Raw genomic sequence first — 21,380 nt, 5'->3', positions numbered from 1 at the left:
TGATACAAACTGATGAATATGTATAATATATCTGGAAACGTACACATAAACCAAATACATCACGTTGTTAATGTGTGTATCAACAGGGATTATTCACGATGCGAATTTACGTTTATCTGTATTATGGACATTTCCCTGCACTCTCAGGTCTGACGTTTTCATATCATCAATTTAGTAGCGAATACAACAGCATGTGCCTCATGTTGGATTCTTCCATCAAAGCAAATGAAGAAAACTAGAACATGTTGTTTGAGATGAAATTAGTAGGTTAGTGTTGCGCTTAAAGCAAATACAAATATATTCTCGATATCAAAACAATGAAGTCCAAAGAAATAATCAGGAGCCTGTTAAGTTGAGTTTCATCCAGGGTTTTATTCAGGGGGAAGCCCGAATAATTTCAGCAGCCGGAACTCACCAATATTATTTCTGAGCTCCGCGTGTGCATTCGAATTGCAGTGTTTTCCGAGAAAGAGGAGTTTAAGTCTATCTGTATCGGCTGTTATTCTTATCAGCTCAAGCGTAGGCTAGCACATATCAAGCTTATTTCGTTCTTGGATTCGCCGATGTTTTCTGCAGCAAAATGCTGAAGTTTTTTTTAAGTTAACAGAGATTTAAGTTTTGCAACTCATTCCAAATTTTCCAAACAAACAATAGTCTTGGATTCACAACTTTCTTCTTTAAAGGCAGATGTCATGGGGTTAAGCTTTGGAGTACTAATTCCCAGATTTGCAAGGCCAAAAAGGGTATTCTGGCCTTTTCTTCAGGCGTTACCTGTGCAATCGGAAGAATGACGTGATTATCTTGTAATCTACCAAAGTCAGTTGCCGAATCGTTTCCTTTATGAATGTGTCACCAGTTGCAGAGACAACATGTGGTTTGAATCTCTCCTCTTTCCAAATGCATCAGTGCATGATTTTTGTGTATTTATTTCGTTGCGCCATTTTAGTACCGGCAATTATAACAAATATCTTACTTAGATTTCAGGAAAATCATCTGCAAGCGTAGGACAGCAGCATTGTAAACTGCCTGTTTTACAATCTAGATTGCTTTTGCACAGCTTATGGAGCAACGCATCTGTGAATACCAGTGTAACCTGTGGACTCACTGTCTGATCTCAAATCGCTGGTATTTGTTTACTGGCACACGTTGTACATTTATATACGTATCCCCAATTATCCTCCAGGTGATGTTGCATTTGTTTCCAATACTGAAGAGTTATTTTTTTATAAAAGAGAATTGCATCATGCCAAGCAGTATATAATAAACTATTTTTGTTGTCGAGGAAAGAAGCATATGTAAAACATTATCAGAGTTGTAAGGGTTTAAAAAGATGTGACGCAACTTAACCTCTTTTTGGAATCCCGTGATGTTGTGAATTTATTAAACCGAATTTTGTTTGTGTCCTAAATATTGTTTATTTTCGATTGTACAGTTTTCTAGTAGGTTAAACATTACTGGCAATGAGGATATAGTCGGTAACTATTAGAACCAGCTTTACTTTCCCAGCTACCTTCATAAATTGACACAAAGAGGCATTGTCTCCATGCATCTGATACACATTCATATTTCAAAATTAAATAAGTTGCACATTGCTTTACTGAATGGTGTGCCACCATACATGACAATACGTTTTTGGCCACCTAGGTTTAAAGAACATTGGACCGTTCCTGTAGGGGCCACGAGTGGCCGAGTGGTCCAAAGCGCCTCCGTTATGGATCACTGCCATCTCACCTCTGTCTGCGCCGGTTCGAGTCTCGGATTCAGCCAATGTGGGTATGTGAGAAAGCTTGCCAGTAGCTTCTCGTGGATCGGTGGTTCTTTCCGGGGTTTTACCGGGTTCTTCCTCCACCATTAATACTGGCCGCCATGTATAGCCTATCGTGTGCTGAAAAATGGCGTTTAACCCCACAACAACAACAACCGTTCCTGTATAATCATCAACAGTTTTGTGTGCCACCGTACACGACGATACGTTTTTGGCCACCTACGTTTAAAGAGCATTGGACCGTTCCTGTATAATCATCAACAAGTTAGTTTTCCCATAGGTATATTTCTTTCCTCGAATATCGTTGGATGTTAGAAACCGCTTGATCTACAGCATTGTGGAAATTGTTGTCAAAATAATATATATATATATATATATATATATATATATATATATATATATATATATATATATATATATATACCTATATATATATATATATATATATATATATATATATATATATATATATATATATATATATATATATATATATATATATATATATATCATAAAAGATTAGGGATCTGCAAAACGATTTGGAAAATTTACATGGAGAAATGTTTGAAGCTAGGCAAGAGAATACGTTTTTAACAGAAGTAGTCGATAAGCTCGAGACAGATAACAAAATAATCAGAGAGAAAAGTAAAGGAATACGTGTTACGAATGCATTAGATGATGACAGGCCATTATACCCAAAATGAAAATGGTATGTATAAAGACTTTTTATTAACTGACCAAAACGATTTTAGGACATATCAGAATCGTCTTCTTGAGGCTATTTTGAATTAGAAGGTACATAATTGTATCACTTTGTGATCTGTTTCGCCCGATAATTAGATTTTGCGTAGATATCTGAGTTGGTTCAGTCACTTTTTTAAAATTAAACCCACACATGTCCGTTCCAGCTGTATAGACTTTGCAAATAACTCTTGTTTATAAGAAATCTTAATTTATCCTGGAAATTTATTGTTGAGTGGCTTGTGTAAGGAAGTTAAATTATGCAGCATATTGTCACATCGTATATTTCTTTATGTATTTATAACGGATACACATAGACTGGTAGATTACAAACATGATTATAACCTACAATAATCTTTTCTGGCGCCTTGTGCGCAACGTTAGCTGTTGACTATTAGGATTAATACAGATTAAATGATATAAGTTGACTGAAGTAAGTACATTTAAAGTGGAAGCATGTTGGTGCATTAAAATGCTTCCCATGTGGAAAGTAAATAAATGTCAAAAATATTGATACAAATGGTCATTATTGCTTAGATCAATAATATATTTTTTTATAAAAATGCACCGTGCTCCACTTTCCAAAATGAAGCGAACTTTGACCTTGACTGATTTTTTTCCTTGTAATTAATATGCCCCCTACTTTAATTGCCTCTCGCTTCTTCTGCGTTAACATTTTCAGATCTTTTTCCTGTCTGGTAATTCAGAGTATCCATTAGAGTATATTGCTAGGCGGTTTAGCGTGCCATAGTCAACCTTACAGATCTGACTAGAGTATATTGCTAGGCGGTTTGGCGTGCCATAGTCAACCTTACAGACCTGACTAGAGTATATTGCTGAGCGGTTTGGCGTGCCATAGTCAATCTTACAGATCTGACTAGAGTACATTGATAGGCGGTTTGGCGTGCCATAGTCAGCCTTACAGATCTGACCAGAGTATATTGCTAGGCCGTTTGGCGTGCCATAGTCGACCTTACAGATCTGACTAGAGTACATTGATAGGCGGTTTGGCGTGCCATAGTCAGCCTTACAGATCTGACCAGAGTATATTGCTAGGCCGTTTGGCGTGCCATAGTCGACCTTACAGATCTGACTAGAGTATATTGATAGGCGGTTTGGCGTGCCATAGTCAATCTTACAGATCTGACTAGAGTACATTGATAGGCGGTTTGGCGTGCCATAGTCAGCCTTACAGATCTGACCAGAGTATATTGCTAGGCCGTTTGGCGTGCCATAGTCGACCTTACAGATCTGACTAGAGTGTATTGCTAGGCGGTTTGGCGTGCCATAGTCAACCTTACAGATCTGACTAGAGTATATTGCTAGGCGTTTTAGCGTGCCAAGTCAACCCTTACAGATCTGACTAGAGTATATTGCTAGGCGGTTTGGCGTGCCATAGTAAACCATTACAGATCTGACTAGAGTATATTGCTGAGCGGTTTGGCGTGCCATAGTCAACCTTACAGATCTGACTAGAGTATATTGATAGGCGGTTTTGGCGTGCCATAGTCAACAATTACAGAGCTGACTAGAGTATATTGCTAGGTGGTTTAGCGTGCCAAAGTCAACCTTACAGGTCTGACTAGAGTATATTGCTAGGCGGTTTGGCGTGCCATAGTCAACCCTACAGATCTGACTAAGGGAAATGTATCCCTCGATTCTAGCTCAGGTCCACATAGAATTTTCAGTAATAATGAAGAGCGTCAACTGGTAAATCATCTCAAGTTCATGGCTGAGATCAGATATGGATACACTAAGGTAAATGTGCATTATCTTGCAGCAGACTATTCAGTTTCTTGTGGAAAGAAAGATTAGAGTGAAAGACCATTGAGCGATTGCATGTTTTTTGGATTTATGCTGCGAACATAATGTACTTCAGGCGAAGTACAAAAACGCTATTTAAGGACCTACCGATCATATTTTTGCAGTCAGCAGTTTAAGAGAAAGTCCAGAAAGCATATTGAATATTGATGAAATTGTGATCAACACTGAGCATTCCCTTCCAAGAACTGTGTGTGGCAAGCATACTCAGGCACAGTCAGTGGCATAATAAAGATCACACTGTGTAACCATCATTGAGTGTGACAATACGATTGGAAGCCACGTACCGCCATACGTTGTATTCACCAGGAAGAAGTAGAATGGTCAGTATTGAGGAGTCGCTCATCCAGGATTGTTGGTCAGATACCAGATAGTGGTTGGTCCAACTCAACCATGCTTCAGAATTACATCATCATCCTCCTATTCAAAGAATAGTGGAATATCTGATAGAAATAATTCACTGCCCACACTCATATTGTATGATAGTCATAATTCTTATATATCTATAACACTTCTTGACTGGGCGAAGAAAAAAAAAATGTCATTATTTTTGTCTTGCCACTTCACACAAGCCATATCAAATCAATTTACAATGTTGAATGTCAGCTGTTCTTGCAGAAGAACTCAAGCCAACAAGTAACAAGACATTACAAATATTACCTGGAAACCTTACTTGAAGGCAACGTATCCTGAAAAGTTAACTTCTGCTTTTGGAAAAGTCTGAATTTATCCGTTCTCAAACAAGAAAATTTATGATTTACAGTTAGCACCATCAACCATTTACAATGTGGAGAATGAAGCAAGTCAAGAAAAAAAAAAATATTTCAGAAACCTCTAAACCAACAGTTCGAGATTTTAAATACTAAAGATATTATGTAAGTCAGAGAACGATTAAGATCCACGATGTTTCTTTAAGAAGTGAATCATAACTAAAGTTGTCCGAAAAAACAAAAAATTTTCACCTTTTTTTGCTGGTAGTCTGGCGAAGAAGAAGAACGTCACTAACATGCAACAATAATCAACTTCAAAACTTGGCAAACAAGCACTGAATTTAAGAGACAAATTCGAAAGTTTAAGTTCTAAGAGTGTCTGAAATCATCTTTCTCATTAGTGAAGTCTGTAAAGTGCAGACTTAGTGAGTGGCAGAATAACACATACTTTTTTCAAAGAAATCTTGTACAGTATACGAATCACACATACTTTTTCAAAGAAATCTTGTACAACAGATCCTGAAATTTCGAAGACATTACCTATGATTAAAATCCTTTCCTCTACTCAACCAAGTTCCATTGCATATGGTGTTGATGATTAATACGAAGAAAAAAATTAAGGAGAGTAAAGACAGCTGACCTATATCTGACAATGACTTTTCAAACCGCCTTGTATGTCGCAAGCATCAGCCCCTGCACATAAAGGTTGTATTAACCTGGTCATTGTTAAATGGGCACAATGTGACAACTGCCAAAACTGGACACAGCCCTCTTTTTGTTGTGAAACAGCAGTTGTAGGGCGACATAACTCATTTCTTTTGCTCAAATTATAGCTAAAATTCATACAAAGTTGTCCATATTTTCTTTTAATGTGTACTGTTGTTATTCATGGATTTCAAGTTAAATTATTTGTGTGTGTTCCATTTAATCATTATATTCTTTCGTGTTTGTGCAAATATTCAGCCAGTGAAAGGTGGACATTATTTATTATAGGTAAGTTGCAATTTGTGTTTATTATCATGCGTAAATTAGGCAAATACCGCGATAAAATAGAGTTGTTTCCCGATGGTACGTAAATCTCGGTCAGCAACCGTATGCGGTTTTTTTTTTACATTTATGGGCTTTGATTGACATTTTTTTTTTAATGAATAAATATAGGGAAAGTCATTGAAGCTTCACAAATTATAACCATGCATCAACAACAACACGGTTTTAATAAGTAGCAATAACAACATTGAATACCGCGATAATACAGCGTTCAGGGCTGTGTAACACTGTATTGCCACATTACAATTTATATTGTACTGGCATGCTTGCATGAATTCTATTATCGTTTTCAATATTTTTTTAAATGGTTAGTATTTTGTCTTTAAATGCCAGTGAACTAGAAAATTTACAAAAAGGAACAGATATGTTTGAATTAGCTAGAAGAGAAATATGTCCCATATACTGTTTAAAATATTCTCACTTCACTGAAACAACAAAAACCATATGTTGAAATAGAATGATTGTTGTTTTGGGTTTAATGCCATTTTTCAGAGCACGATATTGTATAAATGTCTAACTGGTGAAGGTAGAACCCGGGAAATCCAACGTAAGAACCACTAACCCACGGGAAGGTAGCGGACAGAGGTGAGATTGAAGGCATCGGTAAAGAAACGCGCATAAAACCGCTCGGTCACCCGGGTCCCAGAAACTGAGTGGGGATGTAACTTTTTATGTTTTAAAGACAGCAGATGTCGCAGCATGACAATACCCGTCGCAATAATATCAATTTTGAGTTTCAAGATCCATTAAGAATAGCAAAGAAAACACAGATGTTCTTGATACGGGAGCTGAGAATCAGCAAATAGCGGGTATTATGCCTTATATGAATTCCTCAAATAACAATTCTCCAACAATTAATTTTTATTCAACTGAGTTATCAAAGAGTATGAAAATCATACCCCTATCATTTGTGCACACAGGAATTTGTTCAAAATTGTGATTTAGAGGCATATAACTACAAAACAGTAAATATCTCGAAAGCAGGAGACGAGAGTACTGGATCTGACAAAAGAATTGCATCTCTGTGATCAGTGGAGAATTTATAATCCCGAGATTAGAAAGTAGACAAGGACTCAGACAATTGTTTTAAAATGGCACGTTTAGTTTCTGTCCTGATAAATGAAGAAATATTAAGTTTTATTGATAGTAAGATTATACAATATGTCCCTCCTATAGGTCTGACCATTTCCCATCGATATTCACCTTTCAATTTACACAATTTAAAAAGAGACCAGGTTTCTGGAAATTAATGATTCGGCGCTGAAATACCAAGTATACGTAAAAAAGGTAAAGAAGAAAGAAAGAAAAAAGAAATACAAATTTTCTGTATATTACTACTACTACTACTGCTACAATAGCAACATCATGATCATCATCATCATTATCATCATCATCAACAACAACTAATAATAATAATAATAATAATAATAATAATTATCATAATCAAAAGAATTATAATAATGTTGCGGATGGTCAATTATTATTCAAAATCTTTTATCAGAAATCTGCGCCCTCACTATAAAACAGTCTTCTTATAGAAAAAGTGAAAAGAAAAAGAACACGAATTGTTGATTGAAATTGAGCATTTGGAAAGTGTTTAAAAACATTTTTCAGCCTAAGCAGTTTTTCGGTGTATTTAACAATTCGGCAATTTTGGCTCGAAGAAATAAGATACGATAAGTACAAGGAACAATTGTACGATCAAATAGTAAATCGATAAAAGAAAGAGAAAAAACGAAACACATTTTTGCAACTTGAAAAAAAAAGTCATTATATGAATAAAGCAATTAAAAAGTGACAGGTAAATGAGGGCAAGTAATCAATGATCAATTTAAAACTTTGAATGAGATTTAAAAATGTTCTATGATTACATTTATAGCAGACAGGATGATAAAATAAGTATTAAAATATGTTCTATGATTACTTTTATAGCAGACAGGATGACAAAATAAGTATTAAAAAATATATGATATACTTGGAAAATTTCAGGTTCCTAAATTAACGCAAAGAGGAATTGTAAAAAAAAAACAAGAAGAAGTAACTCTTTCGCAAGCTTCACAGATGGATTTAATATTTTCCTCAGTTGATTTAGGACAGTTAGTAAATATTTCAGTCCATCCAAAAATCAAAAGACATTGTCTATCTATAATACGGGTAAGGGCGGGATTATTACATTATTGCCAAAGGACAGAAAAAGGACGGACTTTTTAAAAAAAATTAAAACCAATTACTTTATTAAATATTTCCTACGAAATAACAGAGAGAAAATATTTGCCAAATTATATATATATGAAAGTCAAAAAGGCTTTGTCAAAGGTAGGTATATGAGGGAAGGTAGTCAGACTGATACATGATATCATGTGCTTTACAAAAGAAAAGAATCATCAATGGTATTATTGTACATGTTGATTTTGAATAATCCTTTAACTGTCTGTTGGAGATTTATGCAATAAATTCTTTTCTTTTTAATGTGAATGAACAACTTAAAAACACAGAGAGAGAGAGAGATAGATAGATAGATAGATAGATAGATAGATTGTGTTGTTGTTGTTGTGGGGTTTAACGCCATTTTTCAGAACACGATAGGCTATATATAGCGGCTAGTATTAATGGTGGAGGAAGAACCCGGGAAAACCCCGGAAAGAACCACCGACCCACGAGAAGCTACTGGCAAGCTTTCTCACATACCCACATTGGCCGAATCCGAGACCCGAATCCATGCAGATAGATAGATAGATAGATAGATAGATAGATAGATAGATCGATAGATAGATAGATGGAATCAAACAAGTGTGATTTAAAGTTTATTTTTATCGCATTTTGTATGATAGACGTGGTTGCTTTCATGGGGACAATATCTCTCTCATTTGGTTTTTTTTGTAGCAGAAAAAAAAAAACCGATTCAAATAGGTGAATTAAAGAAAGCCGAGACAGACATGCACATATTTAGGATTTCGCTGGGTTTCTAATTCCTCCTTATTAGTATTTGATATTCTGAAAAGTACTATTGAAAACAAAATACTAGTTACACAAAAACGTTTAGGTGAATGGAATCGAAACAAATGAACAACATATAGGAAAATTATTGCTCTGAATCGGATAACCTTATCTAAATTGACACATTTATTTTTAACACTGCCAGATTCAACAGCAAGAGTTCTAAAAAAATTTGAATTTTTAATAAAAAAAATTGTGGAATAACGGTCCTGACAAAATAAGTAGAACAACACTTAAATTGTTAATAAATTTGAGTGTTGGGGGAGGGAGATTTTTAACGTAGCTTTTAACAACCTTACTACTATCGGTACGATGTGTAAAGAGTGGCAGTTTCAAGTACTGTGGCATCATGCCGCACACATGTAGTATAATGTCCCACCTAGTTACATTATCCTGGGACCAGGTCCTAACACTAACCTCTTAATGCTGAGCGCCAAGCGAAGTAGCTAATATCATTTTTATGTCTTTGATATGACTCGGCCGGGATTCGAACCCGCGACCTCCCCCACAGGCCATCTGAACGGTGATTAATAAGTTAGGAGAACATCTAGCATATTTTACAAAATCTTTAAAAATATTTTGGATACTGCTTAATCGTTCTGAATGGAGCAAAATATAATTCATCGCTTGATCAATAAATATGAGTTGTCGTATTACACTGTTTTCAATTAAATGATTTGCAAAGATTCAAAACTTTAAAGATTCATTTTCGAAGGATGTACCTTTAACATGGGAAGAATTTATCACATTCGAAAAAGATGCAGATTTTTTGAAATATTTCATACAAAGGTGTATTGAATTATAAAAATATAACGATACTAGACCAACTTTATATCAGTCGTGGAAAATTATATAACATTTCCCTGATGGACAACGTTTATATTTATGATAAGAATCTTTCGTATGACTTTTTCAACCCAGATTACACAGTTGTATGATATTCTAAGTGCAGTCAGGATACAACTAAAATCAATTACATTTGCAAAATAAGAAACTGCATCCTGGAAGAATACTGAAGTCTCACTCAGGAATCGACAATGACAAAGCCCAAAATATATATTTTAAAAAAAACGATAAAAATTGGTGTAGTAAGATATATTCGATTCCGTACAAAATTATTTTGGGCACAACATTTTGGTGAGCACAATTTAGAATTAAGCTCAACATACTTGCTACAAATAGTTTCATATCCAAAATTGGTTCTGTATCTGATAACGGGTGTTTTCTCTTTAATATCAGAGAAGAAACGACGAAACATTTATTCTGCAACTGTGTTACTGTGAAAATAATTTACCAGTAAAGTTTTGAAAATCTAGTATTATTACTAGCACATTATTTAGATTTATTATTTCAGAATTTTTTTTTAACCTTGATATATATATATATATATATATAGAGAGAGAGAGAGAGAGAGAGAGAGAGAGAATATATGTGTAGTATGTACGCTGTATCAATGATATAGCACGAAATGTTAAAATTTTTCATTAAAAGGAAACGGCTAGACGAGTTTCTTTTTAATGAAAAATTTATCCAAGCAGTGGTATATCAATGATACAGCGTACATACTATACATATCTTTTATTTATATCACATGCAGATACATAGGTTTGCCATTTGAATGGAGTTAGGTTGACGAGGGGCGTCTGTGTATTGACTGGGTGAGTGAACTCACATCCTTGCCGAGTGTGTCCGCTACAAAATGTATTTCTCTCTTTTTGTGCCTATTCATAATCACCTTTTCATATTGATAAGTTGATTGTTTTCATTTTTGAATTTCTATTTTTATTCACACTGATTAAATAAATGTAAGTTACACTTATGATTTAGACATGAAAGATGGTTTTAATGAATAAAGTAGAGTACTATGTCTACAGACATTGATTCTTGAATACTGGACACTTATCAATGCAATGACTTACAGGCGCAAGGAAATGAGCGTGGAATAGAATCTAGGCGAAACGACGAACCAACAAGCGGTAATTAAAATATTTTAATATGTTTAAAGTTGATCTAAGTCATTATTGTGCTTTAATTAACATTACTAGTGACCATAAGTTTCTCTCTCTCTCTCTCTCTCTCTCTCTCTCTCTCTGATCGGTTTGACTTTAAATTAACCATCATTCTTCATAGGTCCAGAGACGTTGTGGTATTACATAAACGAAAATTCTCTATTCTCGTCTTTTCGTGGATTTTCGCCCTTATCTTCATCCGATGGTCAACAAAGAGAGAGAGAGAGAGAGAGAGAGAGAGAGAGAGAGAGAGAGACGGAGAGGGGGTGGCCTTTAGATATTTTCATATTTAAATAATCATATTCGAGTTTTAGAATCTTTTAATAGGTTTAGGAAACAACAACAAACATCAGCATAGCCTTAAATACACTATATATGTATTTCCCGTAACCAAGATATTTTCTTTACTGCGTCGACCTGAAATTGCAACTTTGTATCATTGATTATATAAACATTTTAGATAGGTCCCAAGGGAAGTGTAAACACACCGTTATAAAGAACGATAGTGTAGGGATATTGTAGGTTACTTGGTGCAATTTCAATTTCAATTTTTTTTAGAACCAGGCCCAATTTCTTTTCTCTCTCATTCCAGATTTCTGCATATTTGTCCCTTGTGCGTGAGAGGGAAGGTGGACACGGAAAAAGAAGGGATTGACATTAAATTGTGTACCATATTATATTCATTTAGAAAACTGGGATTATTACTACTTTATATTATAATTTTCATATCTCACTAAGGATTAATGAGTAGAAATTCATCATTGATCTATAGGAATAGACCCCTATGTGTGTGTGTGTGTGTGTGTGTGTGTTAATTGCCTGACAAATATATACTACCAAGGGACCAGTTACCGCCACTTTATCCAAGCTTCTCAACGCGTTCTTAATAATCAGAAATATTTGAAAGTTGTAATTCTATCCAATTAATCTCAACCTATTTTACGAATATTTCAAAAGAAAAATGTAATGAAAAACTTACAGTCATGCCTTACAGAATATCGTAAAGTAACCATAATAACGAGTCCCTTCTTTCGCAGTGACAGTACCAGTTACCGCCAGTACCGTTATTGACGATCAGAAATTGAGATATGATTTATTTCTGCATAATAACAACAACAAATTCATATTTCTTGCCGCAGAATTCACTTTCTTCAAAAGGAAAATTCTACTTCACGTACAATTAGCAACCAAAGCAACCGATAGTCAGCACCTCGGTAGTTTTGACGGAAACCGACATTACGAATCGCGCATGCGTCACAATGACGACTAGCATCATAATAGGGTTTGTATCAAAACCTTATTTTATTTAAAACTTAAAGTCGATATCGTATACAACACTTACACTTCAGTAATTATTTGCTTTGTACGTATAACTTCTTAAAAACTTAATCTTTTCTTCATCATTTAAGAATTACATCTTCATTATCAGTTATTGGAAAGCTTAAAACAGCTTTATATATATATATATATATATATATATATATATATATATATATATATATATAGAGAGAGAGAGAGAGAGAGAGAGAGAGAGAGAGAGAGAGGGTTGTATACATTTGTAGGTTGCACATACCTATAAATCCTATATTCCAAAGGCTCCCTCTCTTTCCTCCAGTAGTTTACAAACAAGTTAACAAAAAGCAACAAATGAACATTAAAATTAACATTTAAATTGTCAATTAAAACATGTATTAAATGTGCATTTCCTTCAATTTAATTTGATTTTGAAGATCAATAGGTACAAATAAAGTAAGTTTCGTCAACATTTTCCTCATCTGTTAAACCAACACAGGCCAGGTGGTACCATTTCTCACATAAGTCACAGCAAATCCAATTTATATTTGACTCATCATCAATAGTAGGTGGTTCGGCCTTGTTACATATCCCACATACATAGTTCTTTTTTTTCTTGCTTGATGATTTTCTCCCCTTTCCATAGTATTTTCCTTTATATTCTTTCTCTACTTCTCTCTATTTCTTTCTTTCCTCTCTTTGTATTTTCCTGCATTCAATCTCTTTTCTTCTTCTTTCTTCTTCTTCAGGTTTGTTAAGAAGATGCTGATAAAATTTATCACTAGTTATCACTCTTGCCTCAGTGATGCATCTTCTTTTTGCTGTTTGGGGCTTTGCAGGTACTGGGGGGAAAAGATCAGACAAAGCTTCGGGAATAATGCCTTCCTTCACTAATGGATTACCACCTAAGTAAGATCCACACTTGTCACAAGAATAATTGGATGCATATGATGAAGTTGTAATCAAAGATGTTGAAGGTTTTGCTTCTATACATGTGGAAGTATTCAGATCTGGATATTTTAATGCGACAGTTTGGGATGATGTCAATGGGAACTGGCTAGAGTTGACTTTGTAGATGAACTGTGATGGCATAACTTGCGTTTTGTCAATTGCATCTGGATTCAGAGGATAAAGCCAGACTTCTTAAAACTATCCTTAATTTTGTCTGGAGAGCACACATTATCAATTGCATACGACAAAATTACTGGAAACTTAGCTTTGTTGATAGTTTGATGCTGATTGATGAATTCAAGATTCAGAGCTATGGAATTGAATTTCATCTTTAGAGGCCCCATGATTCCAACATCTAAAGGTTGCAAAATGTGTGTACTGTGTGGAGGAAGTCCAATCAGCTCAATATGGTTTTCTCTGGCCAGCTACATCCAGGTTGATATGGCTGTCATGGCTATCCATAACCAGTAACACTGGGCGATCTTTCCCACAATTTGGAATGAACAGGTCTTTAAACCTTGTCAGAAAAAGATAGCTGTCCATGTATCCAGACTCTGATGTTCCAAACAGCCAGTTACCTGGAACACCATCTTTATAGGCTGTATGGGGGAAAGATTTTTCAAAAATTAGAAACGTGGGAAGGACTCTACCATATGCAGCAATACAAATGTGGGCAGTGATATGTCCAGATGATAACAGAGCTTGCTGATATGTGTGATGGCCCTTCACGCCAATGACTTTTTGTCGTGGCTTCTCCCTTCCGCTCCAACCAGTCTCATCGCAATTAAATATTCTGCTTGGGTCCTTTTCTAGGCCAAGTTTCTTTGTGGTGTCCATCAAAGGGCAAAATAACTGTTCATGACATTTTCATTAAACATGCGTGACCTCCCCCTATCAAGTCGTTCTGGTTCTCTCTCTCTGAGTTCTGGATGTCGGCTGAAAAACTTTCTAAACTATTTATCTGAGGGACCTTTCTCGGAGCTGAATAGAGATGTTCTTTCATTTTTCTTCATAATGGATATGATATACCGTCTAGCAATATCCCTTGTCATTGGGAAACCTTGCTGTAGCATATACTTCATGTATGATACTAACGCATCTTCTTCTGTTGCATCCAGCATTCTGTTTGGTCCAGGGACATGTTTCAAATATCGACCTTTCAGGGCATCTTCGATTGTCTTCCTTGGAATATTGTATTCCCTGGAGGCCTGACTACATATGAGCTGTAACTTCTTCACAGACGAGACGGCAGACAATAGATCTTCTTGGAGATACTTTAAACGCTTTGCCATTTTTCTACAATAATTATTAATTAATTCAATGTAGTGTTTCATTTGTAAATCACATTATATATATATATATATATATATATATATATATATATATATATATATATATATATATATATATATATTAATGAGGGAGGGGGTTGGGGGCTATCAATCACTATTCTATTTCATTCAAAGGTGAGATATTTTTGTGATGACAAGACCATGCTGCATTTTATTTATTTACTTTCATTAAATAAGTATTAAACAATATCAACAGTTATATAAATTATAGTGTAGGGTTTGATATATATATATATATATATATATATATATATAGAGAGAGAGAGAGAGAGAGAGAGAGAGAGAGAGAGAGAGAGTGGTGTGTGATAATAAATGGGAAGCAAAAATTAATAATAAGCTGGTGTTTTGTTACGGTTACATCCCTTTTAAAATAGATAGTTTTGAGATGACCCCTATACTAGGAATAACTCATGACCCGAGTTACATTCGTATAGGAACGCTGTACTACATCATGTGTTGGTGCGGCCATAGTAGTGTAAGTTCGAGAGATCATTTGGTGTGTATATTATAAACAATGACTTTCAAGTGGATATTTTATTCTTGGAGGATACATTTATGGATGAATAAAAGTTTTTAAAACATTTCAATAGAAATATCGTCTGCATGGATCTGAGGCCCCATATCCAATTCTTTTGTCATAGAGCTTACGTACATACCTAAAGTGACATTGATGGGGAAAAATTACCCCCTCCCCATGATGTTTACATAATCGAATTTTGGTCACTGGAGTTCACCAGTAATATTTTTCTTACTGGAATGAAGGAAACTGGCCTTGCAAAATTATCTTTATGCAGGAACGTAAAAAAAAACGCACGTGAGCGCGAGAAATATGACGTTGGCGGTAAGTGGTCGCTGGCGGTATCTGGTCCCCATGCAGTATCACTTATAATTAAAAATACTTAAAAATATTTTTTTAAAAATTATATTTTTGCAAATTTTGTGGCGCCTTCTACAACATTCCAAACTTAATTCGTAGTCATTACAATACTAATAACAAAGTCTTAAGTGAGTTTTAATGTAACATTTGTTTATAACTTTGCTCCGCAAGACCAAAGTTTGAAAAGCCTAGCGGTCGTGTGAGTTTCTCACGTCGCAACGTACGTTTACGCATATACACTGCTGTCGTGCTATTCTGCGCACTTAAGGTTTCCGTCACTAACACTGTCACCATACGCATGCAAAACTCGACAAAATGACGAAAATAAAATAACAAAGTGCTTACCGTTTGAAAATCGGCTATTGTCACTAGATCATTCAGTTCAAAATGATACTAATTGTGGACACATTTCTTGACTCACGATATGTCGGCCTATGACTTTAAAACAATGTAACGTTTTTGCATCTGGTCACGGAAATGCTTGGCATTACATTGCACTATTTCCGTCAGCATCTCAACATAAGCAGTAAGTCAGAGTTATAGCTTTTCCTCGAATAATTTAACATAAAACTCAGTAAATGACATGAGATTTTAATCAAACTAAACCGATTTTTTAAAACAAAAACCCAACAAATTAGTATCATTTCAACATCTTTTAAAATTCGGCATCTTATACATGACCATATCACATTTAAGACTTCATGGAAGGATTCAACAATTTTCATTGTACTGAATCAACTGAAGATAGGACAAGTAAAACGATCTCTATGAGCGACAGATGCCACATGCGTACAGCATCTGAGATGAACCCAGCCATCACATTTAGCACATTTTGCCCAGTTAAGTATCTCGACTCTTCCAGATCTTCCAAATCCTTTTGGTGAAAACAAATTGCATACACAACATACATCATCGTCATTTTCATCATTATGATCTGTGGCACTATCATAAATTGTCATTGTTCCTGGCTCTTGACTCTCAATTATCTCTATTTCTCTAAATGTACGAATGATTGTCTTCCCATTTGATTCTTTTATTTTTCTTTCTGATGGTTCCTTACTTTTTCACACTGGCTATGATTTTTTTTTTGTTCCAATCATTTGCTTACTTTCTTTCTTTGCAGCATGGGGCTCACCTATCTTTTACATAAATACTGCTTTATTAATTGCAGTTGTGGTTGTGGTTGTGCTTATGGGATTTAACGCCGTTTTTCAGCACACGATAGGCTATGTATGGCGGCCAGTAAAAACGGTGGAGGAAGAACCCGGGAAAACCCCGGGAAGATCCACCGACCCACGAATAGCTACTGGCAAGCCTTCTCACACACCCACATTGGCCGAATCATAGACTCGAACCCACGCAGACAGAGGTGAGATGGCACTGATCCGTAACGGAGAGCGCTTTAGACCACTCCGCCACTCGAGGCCCCAGTAATTGCAGTACCGCTGGCTGGAATAATATAATTCCTTTTTCTTTCGGGACATATGCTTAAAAAAGAATTCACTTTTTCCTCAATGCTGGTGAGAAGCAATATTATACTTCTCATATTAGCTCTCTCTTTCCGACATTTCGGGGTTGTTTCTTGTTTTGTTTCCATGAACGTTTGTGACACTGCCTGGTGATTAAATGGTACTATCCCCGTCTTACGAAAGACACTCATTAGATTGGGTACAGTAACAGCTGATAAGTACGAACTCTGTATTAATGTGTGCAGGTCATACCTTGTGATTTAACGCCCAATTTCGGAATGTGTTAGCATGTGACATTCTGTGTACAAGGCAGTCTTGAAGGGGCTAAAAATCCCAACTTCAAGTGGTTGCAACTGATGGCTGCTATGAGGTGGCAACACAAACCTATGAATATTATTCTGGCGAGCCTTCTCAATCAAATTTAATGTAATATGGGCTGCATAGCCATTATACAATAGGAGGCATGGTCTGGTCGTAACATGTAGCATGACATGGTTTTCAAACAAATCCACACATGTTTCAGATGCTGGTGTTTCTGCAACCTTTGTCTGTGGTAAACATCCGGCTGTTAGTTCCGGAGTGAGTCTTTTGCCTTTATATATGACATATGGTGGAATGGTTTCACCAAGAGCGCTGCTTGCGACTATCACTGTTGTTGTGGCACTTCGACCAGCCATTACCGCAACAGGTTTGTATAATCTAGCTGTGACTATTTTTTGGTGGGTTGTGATCAAATGTTATTCCGGTCTCATCCACATTACATATATGTTGAGGTTTATATTTTAGATGACACTTTTCTAAAATATTTTCTAGTTCTTTAAAATAGATTTCGATGTACTTGTCACTGGTGCTGCGAAGTCTGTGAATGTCCCTCTGTTTGGGCCTCTTTACTGTCAACTCCGGAAACCTTTATAAAAATCCATAATATCAATCCTTGTGAGGTTTGTATTTCATGCCAGTAGCTTTAGCTATGTTTGCTGCTATGTCAATAACGTGCCACCTGCATTACCCATGCCCGTTTCTGGTCATTTTCTTGCAGTGCTGAGCCTGAGCCAACTTTATCTCCTCAGCTGTAGATTGGATGACCTACTTTCTGTTTGAACAAGTCAGGTTTATGTATCCTGGAACGCAGTGTTGATTCCAACACACCACACAATCTTGCTGCTTTCCTAATTGCATCACCTATTCCCTGCACACGATTGAAAGCATTTAGTAAGGAACTTCCTTTATTAGGGTTAGTCATATCTAAAACGAAGAAAATGCACAAAAAATATCAACCATTGTGTGATAATGGAACTTTGAAATAATTCATTTTAAATTACTTAATTGAAGAGTTACATCAATGAATTTGATTTAATGGGTTTAGAACGTCTCATTTAATGAGCAATACAATTTACTGTAGAACTTTGAAACAGACTATATGCCCGGGAAATTAGTTTGGAGAATCTTGCTTGAACGCCGTACAAGCAAGATGAAACGCTGGTAAGCAGACGATGAAGTATGTGTGTGACAACTTTCTGCAAAATGGGATTACGATGCAGTATTGTTGTAAGATAAACATTTCTACCTTTTTAATTCTGAATATATGTATATTATTCTAAAAATAAATATTAAAGTTCAATAGATCTTCCTCAAAGGGGGTGTATTATTATAGATTCTGGGTCACAAGTTCAAGAGGGACTTCCTGTTGACATCTAGAAGGCAAATTTTTATATGCATTCCGGCAGGAAATGAGGGATACTTTGTTTAGTTTTACTTACCTAAGTTAATGGACGATTGTTTCTTGTTGATACAATCTGGATTTTCGTCCCAAACCAACACGTGCTCAGATGTTTACGTAACTGACGTATCGTTGCGCAGAATTACCCGACTCGCAGAATCTTGTGCTACTTTATTCGTGTTCTTTAATACATGGGTCAACTATAAAAGGGATATTTACAACGGACGGCAACGAAGATGACGATACAATGACCGAAACAATATCGGGCAAAAAATGCATTGACCTACTGAATGAATCATATGTATTTTTTAAGAAGATAGGGTGCATGCGTGTGTGTGTGTGTGTGTGTGTGTGTGTGTGAGAGAGAGAGAGAGAGAGAGAGAGAGAGATCGTCTTGCTAGAAAATTCGATGAATAAATATAATTTAACTTACTTGTTAAAGAAATCGGCTAAGCCATAACCAGACTTCTTTAGTTATATGTGTTCTTAAATGTCCTCGCGCTGTCGTTTTCTACGACAACTTGGCATAGTCCACCACTATAGACGAGAAGGTAAAGTATTACAGTTTATGCAATCCTTTGTATCAGCTACAAACTACAGTACTTTTTTAGCATTCATTGCAATAGTAAGGACATTTTTCCAGTTTGCTTTCCTATTTGTTTTCTTCAATTTTTTGCACTTAAAGACCAAAATCTGAAGAAAAAAAAAAGAAAAAAAATCCTTAGTGCTGTAATACCCCGACCTTATTTATGGGCTCATCAAAACTTGAAACAAAATTACATTCTATACAGTGAGGCATGATTTATATCCATTTTGTTAGTTTGGGGGATGGTCTCAAAATGTTCTCTCTCTCTCTCTCTCTCTCTCTCCCTCTCTCTCTCTCACACACACACACACACACTATTTCTCAACACAGCATTAAGTTTAATTAACGACCATATCTGTTTCATATTTTTAGCTCTATCACAAAATAAAGCTTAAAATCTTTATTTATTTAATCATATGTTAATGTAAAGAAATAAAATTCGATGAACTACAATGATTTTGTCTACAATTATTAGCAAATGAGTAGTTTCATCTACTGTCTATTTTATCAACTATAGTCTAAAAGTCCTGAAATGTTTATCACATCACTTAAATTTAAGAAAATATGTTTGTTTTGGAAAACAGGTATTCTCTCCACTGATGAAAGTGATCAGAGTGATCAACATAAACTAAATAGCATTTAAGTGTTCTCGAAGCCATGGGTATATATATATATATATATATATATATATATATATATATATATATATATACTACGCGGAAATTTGGATTGAGAAAAAAAAGATTTAAGGTTGGACGAAAACCTTGAAATTGAACTTACACAAAGTAATCTACAAGAATATGACTCGTCGTAATGGTGAGTATGCACTTTCCTTGGGATTTATTTGCAGTGTTAATATAATCAACGATACAAAGTTGCAAACCCTGTCGACATTGTACGGTAAATCTCTAGGTTTCGTGGTGCACATACTTTAATGTCTTGTTGTTGTTTCTTAAACCTATTATAATGTATGTATGTATGTATGTATGTATGTATGTATGTATATATATATATATATATATATATATATATATATATATATATATATATATATATATATATATATATATTTAGAGAGAGAGAGAGAGAGAGAGAGACAACCGAACTTCACACTTAACCTACGTCAGTCATAAGGGCATTTTGATTCACTCCAGCGCTAAAGTACTTCCGTACTTCTCTAGATTTGTTTGCCTGTCTCGAGAAGAATTTTATTAACAGTGGGCTAGAACCATTCAACGTGTACAAATTAGTGTTAGCTAGCTTTTTTCATGCAGAGGTAAATAACCTGATTTCATTTTTGTATTCATAAATAGATGACTTGATTAGATTTTCAGGTCATTACAGCAGTGTTTATACGCATAAACCGCACGAGACAGAATTTTTTTTAAAAATGCCATATTTATTTTTGTATTCAGATGAGCTATCAAATTTTCTGAAAACTCCATGAATTTGTTTATTTATTTATTGTTTTTTTTATTGTCAACCTTGTCAAAACTGTTAAAAGAGAACCACTTGACGTCGACAAAGAAAGGTAAATTTCTTTATCTGAATAAAGCCGAGACAATAATAAATATATCAGTAAAAATGGAAGTAGCATGCTCCTCGTCGATCTCTAGGAATGGAGGTTCTGTTGAAAAAGTTTGCTTGAAAAAATAATTATTTCAATTTTTTATTTTTAATAGTTTTTAAACACTCAAAAGTATGCACATTTTCCTGTTGATGGAAGCTTAAGTCATGAAAAAATGAATATTAAAATCAAAATACCAAATCTAAGCTCTAAGGATAAAAGAAAGAGTCAAGACCCACTGTTTCGAGATGTCTGATTGTCCCGGCTGAAAAATATACAATTTAATAATAACAGGAGACATTATATAATAATAATAATAATAATAATAATAATAATAATAATGCTTTATTTATAGAGGGTGACTCATTAGTCAAGGACTATTCTCCCTTGAGGCCCTCTTAAGGAGAGTATAACAATGCACATTATATGAAGATGGCAATAATTACTGTTTATTTTAACATGTTTAGTATTAAAA

The 21,380-nt window shown here is 35.1% G+C and overlaps 1 protein-coding gene and 1 pseudogene across 3 annotated transcripts in view; both read right to left on the bottom strand.

The window, feature by feature from the left end:
- The window catches only part of LOC149808546 (putative methyltransferase-like protein 24), a 95,540-nt gene that overhangs the window by 11,663 nt on the left and 62,497 nt on the right, over nucleotides 1–21,380 (bottom strand). Inside the window, exon 2 of one of the 3 annotated variants that reach the window (XM_089978842.1) lies at nucleotides 19,186–19,289. The exons of 1 other annotated variant lie outside the window; for it this stretch is intronic. The gene's annotated coding sequence lies outside the window, so the exon portion shown is untranslated. Of the gene's footprint in view, nucleotides 1–15,908; nucleotides 16,038–19,185; nucleotides 19,290–21,380 lie in introns of those variants that run through there. One more of the 3 variants, XM_089978834.1, reaches the window with a different exon arrangement.
- LOC149808547 (uncharacterized) lies at nucleotides 12,867–14,626 on the bottom strand (annotated as a pseudogene).

This window comes from Sinohyriopsis cumingii, chromosome 1, assembly GCF_028554795.1.
Source record: "Sinohyriopsis cumingii isolate HCF-2022 chromosome 1, ASM2855479v2, whole genome shotgun sequence".
NCBI classification, from domain to species: Eukaryota; Metazoa; Mollusca; class Bivalvia; order Unionida; family Unionidae; genus Sinohyriopsis; species Sinohyriopsis cumingii.
The sequence above is the reverse complement of the archived record's forward strand: the minus strand, read 5'-3'. Positions and strand labels throughout refer to the sequence as shown.